At 41.6% G+C, this 24,685-nt stretch overlaps 1 protein-coding gene and 1 long non-coding RNA gene across 3 annotated transcripts in view; one reads left to right on the top strand and one right to left on the bottom strand.

Moving 5' to 3' along the window:
- Positions 1–15,109, bottom strand: part of LOC110085204 (uncharacterized) — a 32,949-nt gene extending 17,840 nt beyond the window's left edge. Inside the window, exons 1-2 of the long non-coding RNA XR_013542810.1 lie at positions 15,025–15,109; positions 10,794–10,912 (exon numbers count right to left, since the gene is read on the bottom strand). This is a non-coding gene — a long non-coding RNA (uncharacterized LOC110085204). The remainder of the gene's footprint in view (positions 1–10,793; positions 10,913–15,024) is intronic.
- PRICKLE2 (prickle planar cell polarity protein 2) overlaps positions 1–24,685 on the top strand; it is a 311,871-nt gene that overhangs the window by 275,669 nt on the left and 11,517 nt on the right. The window lies entirely within an intron of this gene.

The following is a 24,685-nucleotide window of genomic DNA, read 5'->3' as shown; positions in this document are numbered from 1 at the left end:
GCAAGGTGTATTGCCAGCAAGGCTCCAGGCCAAATGAATAGACCTTTGTAGAATAATTATATAGAAACTCTTGTCATCTGGAGGGTACAAGTGTCCTAGGAGCTGTCAGCCCATTCTGTATCCCCAGCTGCCAGGGAATAACAAGACGTTTAGCTTAGGGGAATGAAACCTGTTTGTTCTGATGCCTTCAGCTTCTTGGGATGGAACAAATGAATACTAAATGAAATGAACAATTCCATGGCTCCTCTTTTCCTCTCTCCTGCTTATATGTTCCCAATTTCATTTCTTATTTAATGAGGTCCAGGCATTTGTTTTGATCCTCTGGGGCACTGCACTCCCCTTTCAAAGGGAATGAGCTTTTTGAACACATTCTTCCAGTCTTTCCCTCCCTATATGATGGTGAAGCAAAAGCTATGTTTTCGCGAAGGCTTTCACGGCTAGGATCTAATGGTTGTTGTGGGTTTTTCGGGCTCTTTGGTCGTGTTCTGAAGGTTATTCTTCCTGACGTTTCACCAGTCTCTGTGGCCGGCATCTTCAGAGTACAGAGTGCTGTCCTCTGAAGATGCCCATAGCCACAGAGACTGGCGAAACGTCAGGAAGAGCAACCTTCAGAACACGACCAAAGAGCCCGAAAAACCCACAACAACCCAAAGCCATGTTGTTACATACTATGGCAGCCATGACTTGCAGTGCGTGACAGATGTAGCAGAGTAAGGATGTTCAGCAAATGGGGACTGGGTTTTCAACTGTGGCATGGCCTTCTGATATTTTCTCTGGTTATTGCCCATTAGCTCTATGATGATAAGTGGGATGGCTGTCCATAGGCCCTGAAATCTTATCTTTGCAAGAGTTCTTGTTTGTTTTGTTTTGTTTTGTTTTGGAGCCGTTACCTGTAAATTTTGAATCAGGTTCTGGCTTCACACAGTCCTGTTCCTTTTGCTTTCCTCTCATCCTTGTCCTTCACAATCTGGGACAAGAAAGAGTATGGTCAGAAGAACCCCCTCTCAAAGGGAGGCTTGACCTTCAGGGGAGCAATTTATGAGAGGCCTAAGGACACTAGGTTCTGCATCCCTTAAAATGGAACATATTTGGCACTTGAGTTACAAAAGCAATAAAAGACATCCTTGCCTGGAATGAGCTTGTCGTCCAAAGTCAACAACAGATAAGACAACAGAGGGAATGGAAGGAAAAAGGACTGCCAGGGTCCCATGAGGTGGTTTTTCTGATGGAACTGCTCTCCCTCCCCCCCCCAGAAAAAAAATAACAGATCCAGACTTGGCTCTGGAGGGCTTGAAAGGCCCTCCTGAACTGCTTTCCAGAGGTACAAAGGGCTGTAGGGGGATAGGATGAGACCAAGATTCCAGCCACTAATGGCCATCTGCAGTCCAGTGGTGGCAAGGGGTGAATATGAGCCCATGTAGTTATACATACAGTACTTAAGATGGGAATTGAGGGTTAAGGAGTTAAATCCCATGGGGAAGGTGGGGGCAAAGCTGTTCCTCATGAATTCCTTTCAGACAGGGAGTTTTGAGTCCTCTTTGTTCAAAAATAAAGAAAAGACATTTCTGCATATTTCAGAAATGTCTAATACTGCTAATAAAACTGTTTCCAACCATTAAGGGGAAAAACATGTCTGGTTCCTGTCATCAGAGCTCTGAGGGAAAGAAATAACATTTTATGCTGTGTTTAAATCTACAAATGGTCAATGTATCTTAAATTGCATTTTGAAAAAGATGAAAGGTAAGGAATGTGCCATTTAATCTATTACGGGTTGAAGAGAGACCTAGGCATCCTCCTCTTGAAATGACACTTTAACAAGGGAGACAGAGAATAGACAAAAGGCATAAGCACCGGTAGAAAAACAAGAGAGATCTGCCTTTTCCTGTTAGCTCAGCTTATATTTATCCTTATATTCATCCTTCCTTTATTTTGTTGCTTGAAAACAAGGTAGCATCACTCAGGCCAAGATGCACAGTACCCAAACAAGGTGCACCAGATCTGTGCATAGCTCTTCCCATCCTGACCATAAAACTACAATGATAACAAATTAATATTGTGCCCTTTATGAATTCCACAAGCACTGGCTTATGCAGCTATCACCCTCTGCCTAATGAGAGTTTCTGCTGCCAGGGTGGGTGCCAGGGTACATTCTTCCCTCACTTGTGATGCAACCGTGACAATGAACTGTAGCAGCACGCAGAAATTTCTGGCAGAATTTGGCAGCTTCTGCAGTGAGTAGAACAACCTTTTAATGGGATCTTTGCCTTTCCCTTCTTGCAAAGTTAATTTGCGGCTCATTGTGGATCTCACGATCAGATGAGGTTGTAAAAGTGGACCTAGCATTGTAATAAAAATTCTTGGAAAAAAGACACCTCTGATTTTTGAATGTGTGCTTCTATACCCACAATTCAGAAATCTAGGAAATGGCCCAATTTTGCTGCATAATATTGTACCCGTGTTGCCAGCAGGAACAAAGATGCCAGGCTTTACATAGCAAAGGGCAGTCTGACTGCTAACAACACCCATGGCAGCTGTCAAGATGATCAACAGGGCACCTTCTTCTGATTACTACCATTCACAAAGTGACACCATGCAAGGGAAAACTACAGAAGCTGAGTCTTTTTTTCATCAACCGATTTTTAAAAGCAATCGTCAGGACTGTTTTTCAACAAGTGGTGGATGGTATTTCAGATTTTGAATTGCCTTATGGAATGCTCAGTTGGATTTTTGCACAAAGTTTATTGCTACACGCTTATGCAGCAGTAATAACTATTTGGTGAATAGTAAGGCAGATGCTGTCTTGTTGCCATTTTGAGTTGGATGGGCAGATAATATTCCTCAAGGACTGGAGAGAGCATCAGTATCAGACGACCATAGAAACTGTTCTATGATAGTTAACATTTATAATCAGCAGGACTTATTGACATTTTCTACCTCTTGTGAAGCTTGAATGTATATATTGATCTGGGGGTGGGCGATCCATCTGTGCAGCTCACCTGGCTTCTCTGCAAAGCGTTTGAGTTTCCTGTATAAAAGACATGCCTCATCTGCTACCCCATTCCTCCCAGCCACAGGGAAAAGTAATTTGTTTTTGCATTGATTTCTCAAATGCACCTGCTTCCCTATCAGCTCTACAGGCTCACGGAGGGTGCCACAGGCATAACAGGAAAATGAAGGAAAAGCAAACAAAAAGCAGTATAAAATATTATGTGGCCACTAGATAATGGGCAGTCAGCAATTAAAAGGGAGCAAATTTTGAGAATATGTGAGTGTGTTAGGAGGAGAGACTAATTTACTAGCAAAGGATAAGAGAAACCTGCTATTAATCAATCATCTCTTTCTAGTCATTCTTCCGCAAAACCTCATAGCTAGTTTACTTGGACATAATCGTATAAGATAGATAAGGGATGAACAGGTGTCACAAACTGTGCCAATTTTGGGGGCAAAAGTAAGGAGCTTGTTTGTGTAAAATCTGGATCTGAATTCTTGCTTGATGGTGAAATGTACTGTGGGACCCGTTGGTGACTTTCACACACTCCTTTCAGCATTGTTGCTAGGCCTGTTGTGTCTCACGAAGATCCTTGGGGGACATCGGCAATAGAAGTGTAGGAAATAGATTTTCTTGGAAGGTGCTCCATGAAAACTCCTCAAAGCCCATTCTTGGGACTGAGTATACCTTTCATTGATTTACCTGTTATCCAACAGTTCCCTAAAAAGACCAAGGGAATATATTGGCACGATGCAGGACGAAACCAGTGACACAAACTAGCGTTTCGTGCCTCAGAGGCACCTTTTGGGTTTGGGGAGCCAATTGAATTTGCAGGTCATCTGCAGGATGCTTGTATTTATCATGGCTGTATTGAGGTGACTTGTTGATTACTGAAAAGCAGATATTAGAATCCCAGAGCTGGAAGAGACCCACAGGGGCCATCGAGTTCAACCCCCTGCCATGCAGGAACACCATCAAAGCACTCCCGACAGATGGCCATCCAGCCTCTGCTTTAAAACCTCCAAAGAAGGAGACTCCACCACACTCCGAGGCATCCTATTCCACTGCCGACCAGCTCTGACTGTCAGGAAGGTCTTCTTGAGATTCAGGTGGAATCTCTCTTCCTGTAGTTTGAAACCATTGCTCCTTGTCCTAGTGGCTGGAGCCGTGGAAAACAAACCTGGCCCTTCCTCAACATGACATCCCTTCAAATATTTAAACATGGCTATCATGTCCCCTTCTTTAACCTTCTTTTTGTAAGGCTAAACATTCCCAGCTCCCTAAGTTGTTCCTCATAGGACATGGCTTTCAGACCTTTGACCATTTTTGTGGTCCTCCTCAGGACTCGTTCTAGGTTGTCAACATCCTTCTTGAATTGAGGTTCCCAGAACTGGACACAATACTCCAGGTGAGGTTTGACCAAAGCAGAATAGAGTGGTACTATCACTTCCCTTGATCTAGACACTATATTCCTATTGATGCAACCAAGATTTGCATTGGCTTTCTTGGCAGCCGCATCACACTGCTGACTCATGATCAGCTTGTGGTCTACCAAGACTCCTAGATTCCTTTCACAGGTACTGTTTTCTAGCCAGGTATCTTCCATCCTATATCTGTGCAGTTCAATTTTTTTCTGCCTAGGTATAGGACCCTACATTTCTCCCTGTTGAAATTCATTTTGTTAGTTTTGGCCCAGAACTCTAATCTGTCAAAATCATTTTGAATTTTACTCCTGTCCTCTGGGAATTAGCAACCCCTCCCAATTTGGTATCATCTGCAAATTTAATCAGCATACTCAATATTTCTTCATTCAAGTCATTGATAAAGATGTTGAATAGCACAGGGCCCAGAACAAGGCACCCCACTAGTTACTACTCTCCAGGATGAAGAGAAGCCATTGGTGAGAACCCTTTGGGTTCGGTCAGTCAACCAATTACAAATCCACTGAACAAGGGATCTGATGTTGAGCCAAAAAAAAAAAAAAAACCTACAGTGCCTTTCATTTCCTCATGAAAGGACCTGATGATGTCAAGAAGTCAACATAGATATCAAATCTTGGGAAGTAATTTAAAAAGGCTATCCCTGCTAACCAAATCAAAGGCCTTTGTGAGATCTATGAAGCCCAGAAAGAGTGGCTGTCGTTGTTCCATACATTTCCCCTGCAACTGTCTGAGGGAGAATACCATGTCAGTGGTAGATCTATTAGCTAGGTAATAACAAACTGTCTGTTTAATGATCTGCTCTAGAATTTTTCCAGGAACTGATGTCAGGCTGACTGGGTGATAATTATTTGGGTCTTCTTCTTTTTTTCCTTTTTGAAGGTAGGGACATTTGCCCTCCTCCAGTCTTTGGGAACTTCTGTTCTCCAAGAATACTCAAATATTATTGCCAATGGTTCTGAAATTACTTCTGCCAGTTCTTTTAATATCCTTGGATTTAATTCATCTGGCCCTGGAGACTTGAATTCATTTAGAGTACCCAGGTGAATACCTGCACTACTTCTCCACCTATTCTGTGCTGCATTTTCCCCACTGCATCACCTGCTCTTCGCCCCTTAGATTAAGCACTATTTTCCTTTTTGGAGAAAACTGAGACAAAGAAGATGATGAGAAGTTCAGCCTTTTCCCTGTTCTCTGTTAGTAGTTGGCCATCTTCTCTATGCAGCGCCCCTATCTTTTCCTTGTTTTTCCTTTTGCTGCGGGCATAGCTAAAAATCCTTTTTTATTGTTTTTAATCTGTCTGGCAAGCCTGAGTTCATTCTGCACTTTTGCTTTTCTTACCTTCCTCCTACCTATACAGTGGGGTCTCTACTTAAGAACGTCTCTACTTAAGAACAATCCAACTTAAGAACAGCTCCATTTGCTAAATTTTGCTTCTACTTGAGAACAGAAATCCAAGATAAGAACAGGAAAAAAAAACCTTTCCTGCTCTTTTTTTAACCTTAGGTCATCTTAGGTTTAAAAAAAATTCTCCCCCTAGTGGTAGAGTACGTATTAACCAGCTTTGCATTAGTTCCTATGGGAACTAATGCTTCAATGTACGAACGCACCTCTACATAACAAAAAAACAGCCAGAACGGATTAATTGGTTTTCAGTCCATTCCTATGGGAAATTTTGCTTCAACTTAAGAACGTTTCAACTTAAGAACACCATTCCAATACTGATTAAGTTCTTAAGTAGAGGTTCCACTGTAGTTTCTATGGACGGAAAAGAGCAGATACGGATTAAATGGTTTTCAATGCATTCCTATGGGAAATGCAGATTCAACATAAGAACTTTTCAACTTGAGAACCACCTTCCAATACGGATTAAGTTCTTAAGTAGAGACCCCACTGTACTGGCTATTTGCTTGTATTCCTCTTTGGTGTTTTCCCCATTTTTCTGTTTCTTTCACATGTTTTTTTAACACTTAGTTCAGTTGAAAGTTATTTAGTCAACCATTCTGGTTTCTTTAGACATTTCCCGTTTTTCTTTCTTGTTGGAACAGTTTTACATTGTGCCTTTAGTATTTCCCTTTTAAGAAATTCCCATCTATCCTGAACCCCTTTCTCTTTCAGTATCATTGTCCATGGAATTATAGCCAGTAATCCCCCACGTTTACTGAAATTGACCTTCTTAAAGTCTAGAATGCATGTCTGGCTGCATTTGGCTTCCTCTTCTCACTGTGTAACAAATTCCAAGAGAGCGTGGTCACTCCCACCTAAGGATCCCACCACTTTGACCCCATTAACAAAGTCATCCCTGTTGGTTAAGATCAGACCTAAAACAGCTGATCGCCTTATTGCCTCTTCCACCTTCTGGACCATGGAATTGTCTGCAAGGCAAGTGAGGAATTTGCTTGACCTTATGCTCTCGGCAGAGTTTGACTGCCAACATATATCAGGATACAGTAGTTGAAATCTCCCATTACTACTGCATCTCTCTCTTTTGAATTTGTGGCCATCTGCTCCAGGAAGGCATCGTCCAACTCCTCAGGCTGGCTCAGGGGTCTGTAGCATACCAGAAAGCACTCTCTCTTGCACAAACAAGAGCATGTGCGCATGCACAAACGGTGCCCCGGTGCTTGTGCAAGCATGCAGGTGCTCATGCACATGTGCAAGCGGTGGTGCAGTGCTCATGTGGGCACTCGGGCACATGTGCAAATAGCAGTGCACCAATGGACACAGGTGCACTTGTACGCATGCATGAACAGTGTTGCGGTGCTCACAGGCATGCGCTGGAGCATGCACACATGCGCACATCAGCTGTACGGGGGTGAGTGCATGCAGGGGGGGAGGTCTGTCTAGACCTCTGGATTAGAGGACTATTTAGGCTATTTAGGCAAAGACACCCAACACTAAGGTCAGGATGGCTATTAGAAAAAGTGAGATGGTCAAATTAGGCAGTGGAGTGCTTGAGGGCGTGGCAGGTTTTTACTTGTTTTAACTATGATATTTACATGAACACCCAAGGAAAACAATCCCCACATTTATAAAATTAGCATCTTCAGGAAGAAAACTCAGTTTTGCTGGCATATAGTTACTTGTATCTTTGTGAGAGATTGTTTTGATATGATAATCCTACTGTGTCAAATTCCATTGTTCATCTCCCTTTGATTTGTCTCCCAAACAGAATTCTTATGTAGCAATCCCATCAGCATTCTTTCTCCTTGCACTTTTAAGATGAGAGCAATCAATACCATCTGCACAGAAATGGATGAATTTCACCTCCCGAAAGACTGGGAAGTTGTCATAACCACAGGCAGCTGTGGTTCAGAGGGGGGAAAAGACCCACCAGCATTTGAAAGTATCCACAGTTGTCCATAGATTTTTCTGTGATGTTTGCAATTTCTTAAAATCTTTCCAAATCCCCATAAAAAAAGGAATATTGTCAAATAGTCTTTGATTGATTGATTGTATTCATTACATTTATATCCTGGCCATCAAGTGCCAAGGCATTGCTCTGGGTGACCGACAACAGTTAAAACACAACCACCCAATCCCACGCACTAGGACATAAATAAAGAGAACCACACACAAAAAAAATTAAACCCAGGATGTGCAAAAAAGAAGGAAACTTGGGTGATAAATCAAAATCAATAATTCCAAAAATTAGATTTCTAAAAGAAAAAATAAGTATTTTCACTTACAAAATAATAATCCCAAATCCTTGAATCAAAAGTCAGTTTATAGATATATAGATTTTTAGTATAGAGAGCCATCCTTTTCTTATTTCTAAAGTGCCATGTATGTCAGCAGCAGTAAATAAAGGACAGTAATGAGTTTTATCCAATGGCAGTCACTTCCAAAGACATTCCTGCTGCAGCTCCACTGCAGTCAAATCTATATAAACACTGAAGAATTGCTCTAGAGCAGGCTTGTCCAGGTTGGCTCGTAATGCGGCCCAGTGCAATTTTTTATTTTTAAAGAAATTCCAAAGCTTCAAGTTACACTGCCGGCGCTTGCGGCTGGAATGCGGCCGGGGCACGTCACAATGGTGGGGGGGGGGAGAGAGGGAAGGAAGGAAGGCGCGGGAGGGGAGGGGACAGGGGGGCTGTGTGACTGCATTGTGCCATCCCCATCAATAGGTGGACCCCCTTCCGGCCCCATAAAGCCGCTTGAGTCAAAGCTGGCAGCCTCTGCTGTCTGAGATCGCAGCTGCCAGTAAGCACTCTAGGGCTGCCCCCCCCCATGCGGCCCAAACCAAATTTATGTGTGGCCCAAACCAAATTTTCATCTTCTAATGTGGCCCAGGGAAGGTGAAAGGTTGGACACCCCTGCTCTAGAGGATGCCTTAGTTCTCCTGAAAATCCCCCCCCCCCACTTCAGTAAGGATGTGAATACACTTTACTGTGTTTTGATTTACAGCCTGTGTTATTTTTGAAATTGCGGTCAATGTTCACACAGGGTGCAATGTGATTCACATTCCAGGAAACTGACAGGAGCATTAATACAGGAAATAATGATGATGATGATGACCCAGCAATTAGGTGATAGGATGATCTGGCACTAATCTCATCCTTTTAGAACTGCAGAGCTGGAAGGGACCCAATGGATTATAAAGTGCAGCTCGTATCAAGGAGGCGCAGTGGGGAATCGAACTCCCAGTCTCTGGCTCCACTGCCAAAGACCTAAGCTACTGAGAATTTAAAAAAAGAAGAAGAAGGAAAAGGGAAAACTAGGGGAGAGAAAAGAATGCAGGGATGTCTCCCCGGGCCTGAACATTGTGCCTCAACTGCCTATAACACACACACATATTTTTACAAAAATGTATTACAACCAACCACACAGGAACAACCCCGTTTGAATGTTCTGGCTTGAAAAAGTAGAAGTGTCACAGTGGCAGAGAGGGGAAAAAACCCACTTGGGGAGCAAAAAGGTCTGGACAGATCTGAATTCGCCTTTTTGTCATGTGGTCATTAAAAATACTTTGAATCCACCCATTTTATAAGTGGAGCATATTTGACCATGTTGTCACAGCCTAAATAAGAACAGTAATGACACCACCAACAGCAAATACTACTACTATTACTGCTCCTTCCATAAATTAAGTACTGTAATTTGAAGAAGAACAAATTACTTAATCAGCTTTTAACCATGTTTGCTAATTACCTTGAGTGCTGTTATAAAGAGGGAGTGGGATGGATGGAAATCCAGTGGACAGATGAACTAACTGTTCTTGCCACTTTTGAACACCTATTGTATTGGTGTATACTAAGATTTGATCTGTAGAATAAATAATATTTGGTGTACAGATCTGTACGAGTGAATGATTTGAGGCATCATTGGTTCATTGGGGATTGATGGTGAGTGAAAAGGACTCCTCTAATTAGAACACCTCTAACTTACAAATAATAAAAACGCCTAAATAATTAAAATGAGAGTAAAATAAGAAAATCAGTTTGAACAGGGACTACTGAATGGCATAACGGAACTTTTTAAACAGGCTTACTAAATGTCAGCATACGCTACATCAGATGATTCTCATCTTTCATCTTGGAAAATTAAGCATTCACTACTGAATAACTATTGTACTGTACATTGGCAGATAATAATCTTAGAACTGCAGAGTTGGAAGGGATCAGGGGTCACTGAGTCCAGCCACTGTTAAGGACGCACAATGGGAAACTGAATGCCCAACCTTTGGCTCTGTAGCCAGAGACTTAAGCCAGTGAGCTATCCATGTGAGGAAATTCTTTTGTTTCAAAGAATGAATACTTTTCTCCCCATAGGTGATATATCAGATATATTTCTCATATATGAGATCTGATTATCAACTTCTTGAGCCCTGGATTGCTTGGGTAATTTTAAGCATGTGCAAAGGGCTGTGGAAATATAACATGGATTAGATTTGGGGGTCTTGAAAACAAGAGTTCTTGAGCTGGAAGAAGGCATGGAGCATTTTTTAGGACTTGAATTTAAAAAAAATGTTCTAAGACAATGTTACTCAAAAGGACTTTTTTTTAATGTCTCATGAAGATGTCTCACTTTGAACATATATTTTTACAGTATGCATTTATTCCAATAAAGTTACATCCGCTGTAACACAAAACAACGATCACCGTTTCAAAACGGTGATTATTGAAAAGCAGCTCTATTGCATAGTCTGTTAAAAAAACACACAATGTGCTGACATGTCAGTTCTGACTAATTCAAACCTACCCATCATTTAGAATAATGAATAATTATATAAATAATTGTGTGAATATGTGATTAACAGTTGCATAAATTAAGAATTCTGAATTAATCTTTATCACAATATCCCTCAGGCACAAATCTCTCACAAGCTTATCAACATATAAATTAAAGACAGCTTCTTGACTTACACATCTTCTTGGGCCTGTACATTGGCTACAGAAATGGTACCCTCCCACTTTTAATTAGGATTGTGGTCTTTCGCGGCTTGTGCTTTTTTTTTCTGCAGCCAGTTCTTAACTCGTTTTATCTATTTAAATAAAAGACAGATTTCAAAAGGATGCTTTTTTTTTTTTAAAAAAAAAGGAAATTTAAATATTTTTAAAGAAATCATTAAAGTTAAACACTGACAGTGGAAAGTTTAGCTGTTTCGGTAATTTTCTAACCATTTAATTCTCTTTGTTGGGAGATACTGGAAGGTTTCATATATATACCCCTGATGCTCTCCCAGCCAAGGACTAACCAGGCCTGATTCTACTTGACCTCTAATCAGACAAGATGGATATGTGCAGGGAAGGATTGTGGTTCTTGCTGAAAGTAGCATCTCATGTCCCAACATCAGTGTGACTGGAATAGATTTACAACCTGAAAATTCCCATTCTTGGTTCAGAAGTTCCAGCAATGACTATACTTACACCCATGGATTCTGAGCTCATTCAGAATCAGCTCGCATGCAGTTGCTGGCTTTTATGCCTGCATGAGCAGCAGCCACTAAGTAAAGCCTTGGTGCTCTCCCCTCCCTTTGAGCCATCTGATGGTCCTTTGAGAGGAATCTTGACTATACTTTGTTTTTTTTTTCTGTTAGGTCTATATGAGTTGACCTTCTTTTAAGTTCTACCTCCTGCTGATTAGTACTGTATTAGTGTTATTAAGAATATGAGAAATACAAAATGCCAACATTTTTCCTTTACAATAAAAAGAACGAGAGATACGACGGGACATTCATTTGTGAAACATTATATTTCAGTGACTCACAAATGACATCCAAAGTTCTACACATTTATTTCACAGCCTGTCCTTTTTTCAGGTCTCTCATGGTATATTGAATATGGTCAGTAGTTTATGTTTCAACAACCTATCACTGCCTTCTGTCATTTCTTCTAATCTACCAAGAGTAGGTCCCTTACTAAGTGTTAGCAGCAGCCTTGTACAGTATATTCTATAGCTACAAGCAAATCTTTTTTAATCTTGTATTCATTTTTAGCACTTAAAAGTGGCTTCAAATAACCCCAAAGTACCTTTTGAGAATGATGTAGGATCCTTTACTATGTTGCTAATTGATTTTCCAATTAAAATTGTAAGCCTGTGTCTTTTGTCCTGTGTAAAAGAATTTGTATTGGCAAAGGTACATATAAAATTTAGTACCTAAGTAAAAGAGCCTTGGCCTCTTACAGATGGATTTTAGATTATTTTGGTTTCTTTCCAGCCTTCAGACAACTCTTTATGAAGCTCTTACTTGGGTCAGAGCGCTGCAGGGATCGACATAAAACTCATTTGTCTCTTCCTCTTTCTGGGTGGCTTGGCCTTTATTTTTATTTTTATTTCCTAAAGTATTTAGTGCAGAAACCCCCTGCAATGCAAATGTCTGCAGCAAATATTTTCACAAATCAGGAGCAGCTTGCAGTGCTGATTTGGTTCAGAGCAGATGTTTACACATCCCTTAAGTGCTATTCAGATACATCTACCTTCTTCTGAAGACTGGATCCACTTGATAAATGAGATATATAGCTTTCCAAAATCGGCAGTGGTTTTATGCCCCAGTCTTCCTCGTTGTGCTAAAACTGCATTTAAAAGGCCCTCTGTGAGTGGCCCTTAACATTCTCTAAATCTTAGAAATACAAATTCTTGGCAGTAATTCATGATTATCACATATTTATAAACACAATTATGTGATTTTTATGTTGATGCAATTATAATTTATAATTACAAAAATACTTGGAGCATATTTAATCACATTGCTGAAAATACCTGCTTTCTTAATATCGGTCTGGCACTTTGAAGGTAGCATCTTATTTAATAATCTCTGGAGTCCACAGGGGCGAGACAGATAAAGCATTAAGTAGCAGGATCCCTTTTATTTATATGAAAGCGTGTCTGTGGCTTAACCGCTCTGAGCAAAAAGCAACCTGTAGTCTTTGTATAAGAAAAATGTCTAGGGAATTCAGTCTGTGATGCAGACCTTGTGGGTTGCTGATGCATTACTGCTCAGCCAACGTTCATATAATCAGCTGTCCTGTCCTGATCTTGTGCACTAGGTACCGACATATCAGTACATATATACTGATGCAATGGCTCCAAATACGACTGCAGTTTAAAACTTGGGAGACTCTAGAATCTTTAGTCCAAACTCTGAACTTCCCTGGCTGCACTCCTGAAGATCTACTCACTGCTCTTCTTGCATGCAAGCTTCCTTTTCTAAAGGCTTAAATTTGTGTTCCGGCTGTGATGCCCACAGAGATGTAGGTAAGACTTGAAAAGGAGGCAGGTGAGCTCAAAGACCTTCAGGTCCCAACAGCAGCATCCTGTGGCTGTGACATCACAATCAAGATGGAAGGCAACTCTGAGCAGTCAGTAGCAATGTTGCTTCAGCTATTGCCTTCAGCCAGCTGCAGGTCTGAATAATCTTACTGCCCTGTCTATAGATCTTCCCCCTAAGAGGAGTGAATTAAAGATATTTCAGCTTATTCCTCTGGTAGAGAGTATGAGCCTCCTTCTGCTGTACTGTCAGGTTGAGCAAGGTAGGGGGCCATCTGACACCTTTGAGAAGGAAGAGAAAAGCCAGCTTCTTCACCAGAGCCCATACTTGCCTGGACATCATGGATTTTACCCTCAATCTTCTTCATCAGGCAGTTCAGAGCCATTGCATGTGGTCATGAATCTTGCAGGTTGCTGGAGAGGATCTGAAACTGTCAAGCAGCTCCCAGGCCAAAGCCACTACATTTTTTCATGCTGTGCCTGCACATGTGTATGTATGGTAGGCACACTGGATGTTTTTTGAGTGGATGCTCCTTTGGAAGTACAAACAGTATTTTGGAAGATTTCCTCACTGACAGCAGGTAGACCTCACCTTACCCATACACAGATGTGTGTCTGAATGCTTCATTCCCTACACAAATTGGGAATCCTGACTCTGAGACCAGGGGCTGCAGCTTATCTGCTTGAGATTGAAAGCAGCCATTTTGAGGGAAAAGGTCTGCTGCAATCTTACCAGACTCAGTTTCATGGAGTTGGCTGACACTTTAGTCATTCCTCACCTTCCGCCATGATGAGAGAAGGCAGCAGGAGAGCCTGTTTCGTACAAAGTCTGTGTGTATGCATGCACAGACAAGCACACATGCACATATGTACATGTACATGTGTGCTTGCCTCTGCATGCATAATGCACTTCTCCTCCCCCTGCAGTCTCCAAACCATCAGAGGGCTTGGAAATGAACTATAACAATATGCATTTGTTCTCTAAGCTCAAAACACCCAAACTCCTTTCAGTGCCAAAAATATGGGAGATGGGCATGTTCTTCTTCTTCCTCCCCCGTTCCCTCTCTCTTTCATTCTCCCATGCTATAATGGCGGAAGATATTGTTAATACAGATCTCCAACACGAACTCCCTCAAATCTTGTTTCTCAGCTCTTTTAGACTGAGGAGGAGGCACCAGTTGAGAATAATTTCAGGACCTTGCCTCTTTTTATTTTTATTTTAACATACTGTGCATCCACTTATAGGACACTCACTTCACTAACAGAGAAAGAGACAGATGCCTTCATTTCAGAGCGTCCATGGAGGGCAGGGGAAAATGAGGAGGAAGGAAAGATACATTTCTTTTCCATTGCAGAATGAAGCCAGCTCCTTCTCAGTGGGGAAAACGAAACACTATTCTTCCACTAAGATCAGATGTGGGCAGCTTTAGAGAAATTCCACTCTCTTTCCTGCCTGATCCAAAACATGGTGTCCAAAAAAAAGGGGGGGGGTAGGCTTGCCACACTTTTTTTCCCTGTTTCATGCTGTGTCTGCCTTTCTGCTTCCCTTGCTGGGCTTTACAGATGAAGTGTTGAAATTTTTAAAAGACTTGCTCCGCTGAGTGCTTTGGAAAGTAAAGGAAGGAGGCCTTGTTTTCCATTCTGGCAGGTTGACCAGTGACAAAATCACAAAGGCAAGCTGGGGGGAGACGGTGTGCGGCATGGGGTGGAGCCCCAGCCAAATCCAGCACTTTAGGATGCTTCAGAATGTTTTTGTTTGTTTGTTTGTTTGTTTGTTTGTTTGTTTTTTTGCAGGGATTCAAACTTGCACTGTTGAGATCTTAAGAACCGCTTTCCCTTCTTTCTGGGAAAGGACAATGTTCTCTTTAATCCACCAAGGTCACTTACTTTGACTTTCTTTGTTGAGAGCCTTCCTTCACAAACTTTGTCCTGGTGTCCCATCCATTCAATAGGGTCGTGCCAAATATTCTTTAGTTTCGGTCTGAGGTCTAAGCAGCCAGTTAGGGTCCCTAATAAGCAATATAATTTCACTTAAGTATTAGCCAATCAGATTTGGCTCCACTGGCTGGGGGAATTCTGGGAGTTTTTTTAAAAAAAAGATTTACCAAGCTGGGATAACTGTGGAAATGGAAATCACTCCTCTACTCTCGTGGGAACCACCCCTATGTTTCCGTATGTGCAGGGTCCAGTTTCTAGGGGGGAAGATCAGAGCATTTTCTCTGGTTTCTGATTTCTGAAAGGTTGCCAGATCTAAGCCTTGATGCAAGCTAAACCCCAGATCTTTGGACTGTGAGACGGAGCCATGATGTTGACTTTCTGCAATAGAAATAAAGCTTTCTGAAGCTCAGGCCACAAGTCAGCACAGTTGGTTGGAAAGGAACACAGGAACAAAATTCGCTCTTTTTCTGTAGCACAACCCACAAACAAGGACTGTTAAAATCAGAAGGGAACTTTGTTCCTTTGTTCCTTTTTTCTTTTTTACAAGCAAGGAGAGGAATGTGTGACTACTCTGATAGATGTGTTTTTTGCCGAGGCAGCAATAGACTCCTGCTGGCACTAGAACAGGTCTCAGAAACTAAAGGAGATAATTGGATAAAACACATAGAAGAAATAAACATGTCAAGAAACATGCTTGGAGATTATTAAAGCGGCTTAACTACAACCCAGCTAAGGGCCCTACTTGTGCAAACCTTTCACCAAATCACATAGCCCAACTACAGCTCATTAAAAGCAGATATGATTTGAACATCACTATAGGACATTACAACTTGTTAGCAACTTGAGACCGATAACCCTACAAGACCATTCAGCTTCAGTGGATTAAAAAAAAAACTATTTGTAGCTGCAAAAATGGTAAGGCAGCAGGCCTGGAATGACATCTGTACAGAACAGGTAAAACGTTTTGGAACAATAATAAAAAAACACAGTGCCTCAATTTCTTTGATAAGTCTCTTCACTCTCTCAGTACCCCCCCCCCAAAAAAGGATAAAGTTAAAAGTGATTGCTGGCAAAGAACCCACAGACCCCCCCAAAGGAAAAAAAAACTTCTGGCCTATCTCACTACATTGTAATCGTTATAATATCCTAGGAAAAAATATTCTTAACTGTCTAATGGAAGTAGTGGGACTACTCCTCATCTCACAACAGGTTACCTTTGCAACTGGGAAGAATTGTAGAGCATAAATCTCATGCAGATAGATAACTTTGAAACAAGGAAGATCACAAGGATAGCCTTTGTTGACTTCTCATCTGCCTATAACACTGTTCATCATCAAGCGCTATTACAAGAATTCTATAATCTAACTGAGGATTATAAACTAATTGAAGTAATTGCAACCCTTCTGCAAAACCACAGATATTTCGCTAACATTCAAGGACAGTGCAGCCAATGGACTCAAAAGAATATTCTACTCCGGGGCCATGTACTGGCTCCTGTTTTATTCATCAGCTACACCAATGACCAGACACTTCCTCAAGTTTTATTTATCCAGTTGATCTCACACTTGCTGTTCAAAATGGTTATCTTCAGTCTTTACTTGGCCTGGAATTCTGCAATGAACTTGTGTTAAAGTCTATTGCCAAGCCAAGCGCGCCTTCTTGACTGTGCCCCTTTTGTGCCGAGTCTGTAAAATACCAGGAAAGTCAAGAGGGCATTATCAGTAGCTGTTGCATGAATGTGGCATTCTGTTTCTTGAGAGACGTATCAAAGTCTAATCCTAAATGTCTTATTCAAAGATGTTCTGCTCAGTTTGCTCATCAGTTGTGGGCTCTAGGGAAACATGCAGGGAAGTTTAGTGTGGTAAGTCACATTAAGCCTTAAACAAGTTGGTAAGTCACAACAAGCAGCATTGACCAGACTCTGCGCTCAACCACAATCTATCTATAGCACCTATCCAACTATAGGATTTTGCACATGGAAGGAAAAACTTACCATTACACATATTGCCAATACAACTCCATATTCCCAAATGCCACATTTTTGCAATACATGTACCAACATGAAAAGCTCCAGATCACTGTTTTGTAATCAGAGGGTTATTGTCTGTCACTTGTCTGTCACCTTCCTCTAATGAGAGGAAAACCCAAGAAACTTCTTCATACCCTCCTGCTACTTCTTCTGAAGCAGCCCATGGTTTCTCCTCCAGGCTTCCTTGGAATTACAATCCTCCTTTCTCACCAGGTCCTTCCTATGGAACTGAGATCCTGGGCTGAAATGCAGGCAGCTGCATGGACACCTTTCTGTCCCAGTGCATGGCAGGGAGGATGAAAACACGGAAGTCAAAGTTAAATAACAGATCTGCTCATGGGAAGCAGAGGCTTACAAACCATAGATATACAGTGGTGCCTCACTTAACGACGATAATCTATTCCAGGAAAATAGCTGTTAAGCGAAAATATTGTAAAGCGAAATTAAAAAGCCCATTGAAATGCATTGAAAACCGTTCAATGCGTTCCAATGGGCTGAAATGCATTGAAAACCGTTCAATGCGTTCCAATGGGCTAAAAACTCACCGTCCAGCGAAGATCCTCCATATGGCGGCCATTTTTGGTGCCTGTATAGTGAGGAATCCGTCCCTAAGCACAGCAGGGAGCCATTTTAAGTACCCGATGGCCATTTTGAAAACCCAACAATCAGCTGTTTTTGATCATTGTAAAGCGAAAATCGGTTCTCGAAGCAGGGAACCGATCATTGCTAAGCGAAATTCCCCCATTGAGGCCATCGCAATTGCGACCGCAAAAACATTATCATAAAGCCGATTCGTCGTAATGCGGGGCAATCGTTAAGTGGGGCATGACTGTATAAAACTGTGGCTGAAATAGAGAAGGGACATATCTCATTGAGGGAGCACATGTTTTGCATGCAGAGGATCCCTTCTTCAGTTTCTGCATTGTCCGGCTAAGGCTGAGAAAAGCTCCCTGCCTAATCTTTGGAGAGTCACTGTTGACTGTTGATCTGTGCTGAGTTCGACAGATAAACTTAGTTATAATGCAGTTTCTTGCATTCCTAAAAGGAATTGTTAGAGACAAAAGGGATTCCATCCAAACATAATGAGTGGAGATGTCACACTGACATAATTGGAGTACCGTCAGGAGCATGACATCTGCACTCAAGAACAAAGTTGGCATGACTGCCTATCTGATTCCCTCCTTCACTCTTAAGGATTCCTTGCTTTTCTTCTGAGGCTGACCTTCTTTGCTTTGAGTTCCTTTTGTCTGTGTCAGGTTTGCTTTAAAAAAAAAAACTTCAATTTCAAGGTAGCTCTGAAATACTCACAGGCAGATCTCCTTAGAAAAATTCCTTAAGTAGGCATTCAAATAAATCTCATTTCATGCAGCTACATGAAATGCATAGCACTGCCCAGCAAGCTAGAAGCTTCCTGCCTGAGGTGGGCGGATGGAGGTGACAGGGAGAACATGCAGACTTAAATGAGGACATAAAGTGGTTCCCAAGAATCATCGAATCGTGAAGTTGGAAGGGGCCTATGAGGCCATCGAGTCCAACTCCTTGCTCAATGCAGAAATACAAATCAAAGGATATATGCCAGGTGGTTGTCTAAGTTTCTCTTGAATGCCTCCCTCCAGTGTTGGAGCACTCATCACCTCTCAAGGTAACTGGTCCCATTGCTGTACTGTGCTAAGAGTTAGAAAATTTTTCCTGATAATCAACCAAAATCTGGCTTCTGTAACTTGAGCTCATGCTTGCATGTCCTGCACTCTGGGATGAACAAGAAGAGATCCTGCCCCTCCTCAACATGACAGCCTTTCAATCTTTGAAAAGTGCTACCATATCTCTCCTCAGTCTTCTTTTCTCAAGGTTAAACATGCCAAGTTCTTTCAGTCTTTCCACACAGAGCTTGGTTTCCAGTCCCCTGATCATCCTTGTTGCCCTCCTCTGAACCAGCTCCAATTTGTTGGCATCCTTCTCAAAGTGTGGTGTCCAGAGCTAGACACAGTGCTCAAGATGAGGCCTAACCAGTGCCGAAAAGAGGGGAACTAGTACCTCGCAGGATTTGGAGACTACACTTCAGTTAATGTAGCATAAAATAGCATTTGCCTTTTTTGTAGACACATCGCACTGTTGGCTCATATTCAGCTTGTGATCGATGACATTTCCAAGATCCTTCTCACTTGTAGTACTGCTGAGCCAGGTATCACCCATCTTGTAACTGTGTGTTTAGTTTCTTTTTCTGAGGTGCAGTACTTTTCACTTATTCCTGTTACATTTCATCCTGTTGTTTTCAGTTCAGTGGTCAAGGCTATCCAGATCATTTTGAATTTTGTTTCTGTCTTTCAGGGTATCAGCTATTCCACCCGATTTTGTGTCACCCACGAATTTGATTAGCATTCACTGCACCCCCTGATCCAGGTCATTAATTTAAAAAACATTGAAGAGCACAGGGGTCAGGACTGAGCCATGGGGTACCCCACTTGTTACTTCCACCTACAGTGGTGCCTCGCTTGACGAGGATAATTCATTCAGTTGAAATCGCTGTTAAGCGAAATCCCCATCAAGCGAAACAAAAAAGCCCATTGAAATGCATTGAAAACCGGTTCATTGAACATGTTCAATGCATTGAACATTCCAATGGACTAAATACCTCAGCGTCCAGCGAAGATCCTCCATAGTGGCTGCCATTTTCGGTGCCTGTAAAGCGAGGAATCTGTCCTAAAGCACAGTGGGGAGCCATTTTGCACAGCGGGCGGCCATTTTAGAGCTGCCAATCAGCTGTTTTAGACTCATCGTCTAGCAAAAAATCGGTTCCCGAAGCAGGGAACCAATCATCGTGAAGTGAAATTTCCCTATCTAAACATCGTTTTGCGATCGCTATTGCAATCGCAAAAAACTCATCGTAAAGCGGATTCATCATTTAACAAGGTAATCATTAAGTGAGGCACCACTGTAGTTTGCAAAGGAGTCATTAATCATTCAGTAACCAAGGGTGTATCTGACAGTTGTTCTGTTCAGCCCACATATTCTAGGTAGTTTGCTGATCAGAATATCATGAGACACTTTGTCAAAAACTTGCATTCTATAGAAGTCTAATTTGATTCTGGTTACTGGAGAAATGCATAAAAAATAAATATGGAAAATTGTTCCTAACAGTAAGCAGTAAGTTTGGCTACTGCCTACAAATCGTGCAGTCCATAAGCATTGAGAAGAGCAGGAGTGTCTGTGTTCTCCTCCAAACAAGTATGCCCCCATCTATTCAGTATCCCAGAATATCTGTGCAAGACAGTGAGGTTTGAAAAATCTAATGTGTCGGTCCTGGCTGTATCTTAGCTGCTGAATTTTATTCACAAAATAGACATTACGGAGTCAGCAATGTTCAATGGATATATTCAAATGTGATGAAACTTTTTGGAGATCTGCAGATGTAAAAAATGCTGTTAGGAAGTAGTAGGGTAGGGCAGTGCACTTACGGTACCTCTATACATACAACTGTTGCATTAGAGGAGGCATTATTAAATTCAACCCCATTTGATCATGATCAATTTGTTAATGATCTTGCCATGCAATCCCATATATGTCAACTCAGAAGTAATTCCTTCTCTTTTCTGCGGGACTTTTACTCTCAAGTAATTGCATACAGGGTCCCTGCCAATTCAGAAAAATCTAATTATCTAAAAAAATACATTTGGTCTTATATAAATGCGTTTAAACTGAATCAGTTAATGGATTGATTAAAAGAAAGATGTTTCTTGGCTAGAAGCCTAATCATAAGTTGACATCCTTGGTTTCAGGCATGCTTCCCTGCTGTCCACACTTTTCAGAGGTCCACCCACCTATCTCAGAGTTCACCTCCCTCTGAAGGCACTAATGACATAATCCACTCAATCAGCAAACATAAACCAGCCAAAGGCTCTGCTCTTTGCCAAAGCTGACTTCAAAATAAATCTGAAGTTGCATTGCTAAGCCAGAATTTCAAGAGGGAAATCAAAGTACATTTTCTTCTGAAAAGACGGTGCTCTGTGCTGTCAGATATTTTTAGACCGTCATATTTCAAAAAGTACCTCTTCCAGCATGCTTCAAACTTAACAAGATTTGGCATGAGATCGTGTTATGAGATTTTAGCAAAACCTAATATTAGTTCTGTTCAAGATAGAAACTTGGGTCACGACTGACCAAGCTAATAAAATGGGGTATGTGTACATGCGTATGTGGGTTCATGCTTGGGTTGAATGCCTGCATTTCCGTTAAAAATAATAATGAAAGCCATCACAGGAAGTCACTACTGTAAAAATAATTAAAAATAGTGAGATGTTCTGCTGATCTCTGAGTGTGCTGTGAGAGGGCTGGTTTCCTTCTACTTTTGCGTTCTTGACTCAAGGCCTACTATCTCTGGCTGCAGGTAGTAGTGCTTGGGATGGTGTGCCCCAGTTCAGGTCAGGCAAGTTGAATGGGAACAGATTTTTTCACAAGGATGATCAGCAGAATCTCCACTTTAACTCTTTACTTTGAAGTTTAAAAGATACCGTTTGCAATATGTGTAATCTACAGCCCGACACTGCAGGTTCTCATGATTATGTATATTCAAGTCATTCATCTCATATTTGTTCTTCCTCTTCTGCTTAATTTTTCATTCTTCTGCTTAATTTTTCATTCTGGATACCAATTAACAAAATGGCTCAAAATCTTTAAAGACTTTTCCAGAAATGGTGGACCATGTGCTCAGTATTGTAAAAATTGCAAAGTCCCTCTCCAGACAGTACAGTTTTTGCACCATGCTATAGTCACAATGGCTGAGAAAATGATACCGCCTTAGATAGTTTGAGTATCTGTGTTGGAAGTAGACATGGGGCCTTTGTTAGACAACAAATAAGAAACACTACGAAATAAGCTTTTGTTGCATTCTGTCAGGAACCTTTTAGAAATGAAGGCTTCATTTCAGTGAAACAGCTCATGATTTTTTAAAAAATTGTTTAACTTTCTATTCCCTTCTTTCATTCGTCCTTGCTTTCAGCTGGTTTCTGTCAAATTACCCAGAAAATGTTTAATCAAATAGTGTCATGAAAACTCATGTCAGCAGCCAATCAAAGCTACCAGGTGGGGGAAAGAGAGCAGTTATTTTGAATCTGAGAATGACCTGGATTGGTTGGAACCCAAGGAGGAATGCTTTTCTTTGCTTAGTTCTGTCATTCTTGTGGGTGGGACAATCTATGTGCTCCTGATGTTCATGATGCCCTCCATTTTAGATTGTCTTTGTTAACTATGGCCTTTTCCATTGCCTGCTGGACTCTCTTCTATCATGGTGTGGGGGAAGAGAAATCTCTCCATATTCTCTTTGTTGTAGGGGGCAGGGAGGATGCTGTGGGGGGTTAGCAAAGGGAGGATGCTCTGTGTGTGTGTGTGTGTTGTTTTTGTTTTTAATTTTGCCACTGAGCTGTCTGCATAGATTTTTCTTTTTCATTTACTGTTTCCTGGCTGCTTCTGGAATAGATTGATACTCTCTGTTACTTTGCCCCTTCTTTTGCAGAGTACTTTTTGGAGTACCACTGTTGCTTGCTTTTGGAATAAAAGTCTGTTGCCTTGCCCCTGCTTTTCTTTTTCTTTAGGGGTTTTTTTTCAGGGTTCTTTTAGGGCTTTGATGCTAGAAAACGAACAAGGAGAAATGAAAAAAAATGATCAGAAAGACGTGGTTCCTTTCAAATCGAGCACAAAGGAAATGAAAATGATAGAGATAATCCTGAAAGAAAATAAAACAAAAATGAAATGCCAAGTTTTTGCAATACCCTTGTCTAGTTGAGAATTTCGTTCCTCGTTGTGTTTCCTGGGGAAAAGAGTCAGTCTTTGTAGCCTTGGGAGAGCTGCGTAGTCTCAGAAAAGAATAGTAAACTACCTCTGAATACGTTGTGCACAGGAAAACCTGGCAAGGGTTCACCATAAGCTGGAACCAATTTGAAGGTACACAACTATTATTATTACTATTATTAAACGCCCTTTCAGGTTCAAGTGTTATCACAGTTCTACACCTTCTTTATTTAGTTGCTCCATGTATTAGGAATAATAGGCAGTTTGTGAGCACTAGGACTTGGCTTGGTCCTTATCCTGCCTATGAGGCAGAGGGCCCTTTCACTGTGAGATCTTGTGACTGTTCGTAATAAGATATCTTAATAAAATGTTCTGTTCTGACAGGGCTTGTAGGTCAAAATCCAGCATGTAGGAAATCATATTTGCAAAAACATACAGAGCTGCCTTGTCTTTCCACCCTCCCTCCCTTAAATAGCTCAGAAAGCCCATAAAGCTGAATTGTAGACAGGATTACAGACAGGGTGCACATTTTGGGTTCCGTGTAAATGACAAAGAATTTGCAGATGAGTTTGTTCAGAAAGCATGTTGGAAAAAGACAAAAGCTGAAAAGAACAAGTGCCAAAATAAACATTCTGTGTTTGATTTTGAGGGCAGGGAGGGGCCAGAGAGAAGGAGGGATTCTCCTCTAATTGAAATAGTTTCTGAGCTCTGTCATCCTGACAGCCTAGGCGCTTCCCATCACTGCCAGAAACAAATCCAACCCTCCAGTAATCAGAAAATCCCATGTGTCTGTTTTGGGGAGTGGGGGAGGGAAGGCTCTAAAAAGTTGGTTTCTGGCAGAGGAGAGGGACATTCTGGGTATATTTCAGTACACATTTGGGGAAGGGTGTTTAGCTTTCAAGCACTGATCTCTGGGCAGCTTGACTTGCTGCTCTGGAAGAAGTTTTCACAGAGCTGATTTCCCTCTGTAATGAGGCGGGATGGGGTGGAGAGGCAGACGGGAGAAACTAATGAATGAGCAGACTGCTTGTCTGCATTTCTTCCTGAGGAGGCATATATGGTTGATGACTAAGATGGGAGATAGATGGGATGAAGTACAGGGGCTCCTATCAACATGGGCAGTCCCCATGTCGCATTCTTCCTCCTCTTTTGCTCCTGTATAACACATTGTGATAGCGATGTCCAAAGATAGGAAGACTCTGTGTTTTTTTTACTACAGATCCCACAGTCCTGCAGCCAATAACATAACAAGCTAGATACAAGGTCAGACTACTTATTCATCTCCCCCAAATATTGTCTGACTGGGTGCAGATCTTCCGAATCTCTGACTATGCCTTTTGTTTCTTCACAATCTGAGCCTTTTAACTAGAGGGACTATCAGGCATTAAATCTGGGACCTTCTGGATGCAAAACATGAGCTCTGTCCCTGAGCTGCACCCGGCCCCTAAGCGATTCTACTAGAATAGTAGTTCCCATCCTTGGGTAACCCAGGTGTTCTTGGACCACAACTCCCAGATGCCTTCAGCACTGGCTGTGCTGGCCAGGATTTCTGGGAGTTGGAGTCCAAAAACACCGAGGTTACCCAAGGCTGGGAACCACTGTAGGCTAGTACAAGAGGTAAGAGATGGTAACGGGTTGCCATTTTCTTTTGCAGCTTGATGTTTTGTCACATGTAGTTTTATTTTAAGAATATAGGATTCTAGTCCAGCATGACCAAGAGTTCTCTTGACATCTCTCAAATCTTACAAATTTATATTCTTAAATTTTGATTATTCTCGTACCCAACATACCCTCTAA

The sequence above is a fragment of the Pogona vitticeps genome, chromosome 2, assembly GCF_051106095.1.
Source record: "Pogona vitticeps strain Pit_001003342236 chromosome 2, PviZW2.1, whole genome shotgun sequence".
NCBI lineage: Eukaryota > Metazoa > Chordata > Lepidosauria > Squamata > Agamidae > Pogona > Pogona vitticeps.
Note: the sequence above shows the minus strand (reverse complement) of the source record. Positions and strands in the feature narration are given on the sequence as shown.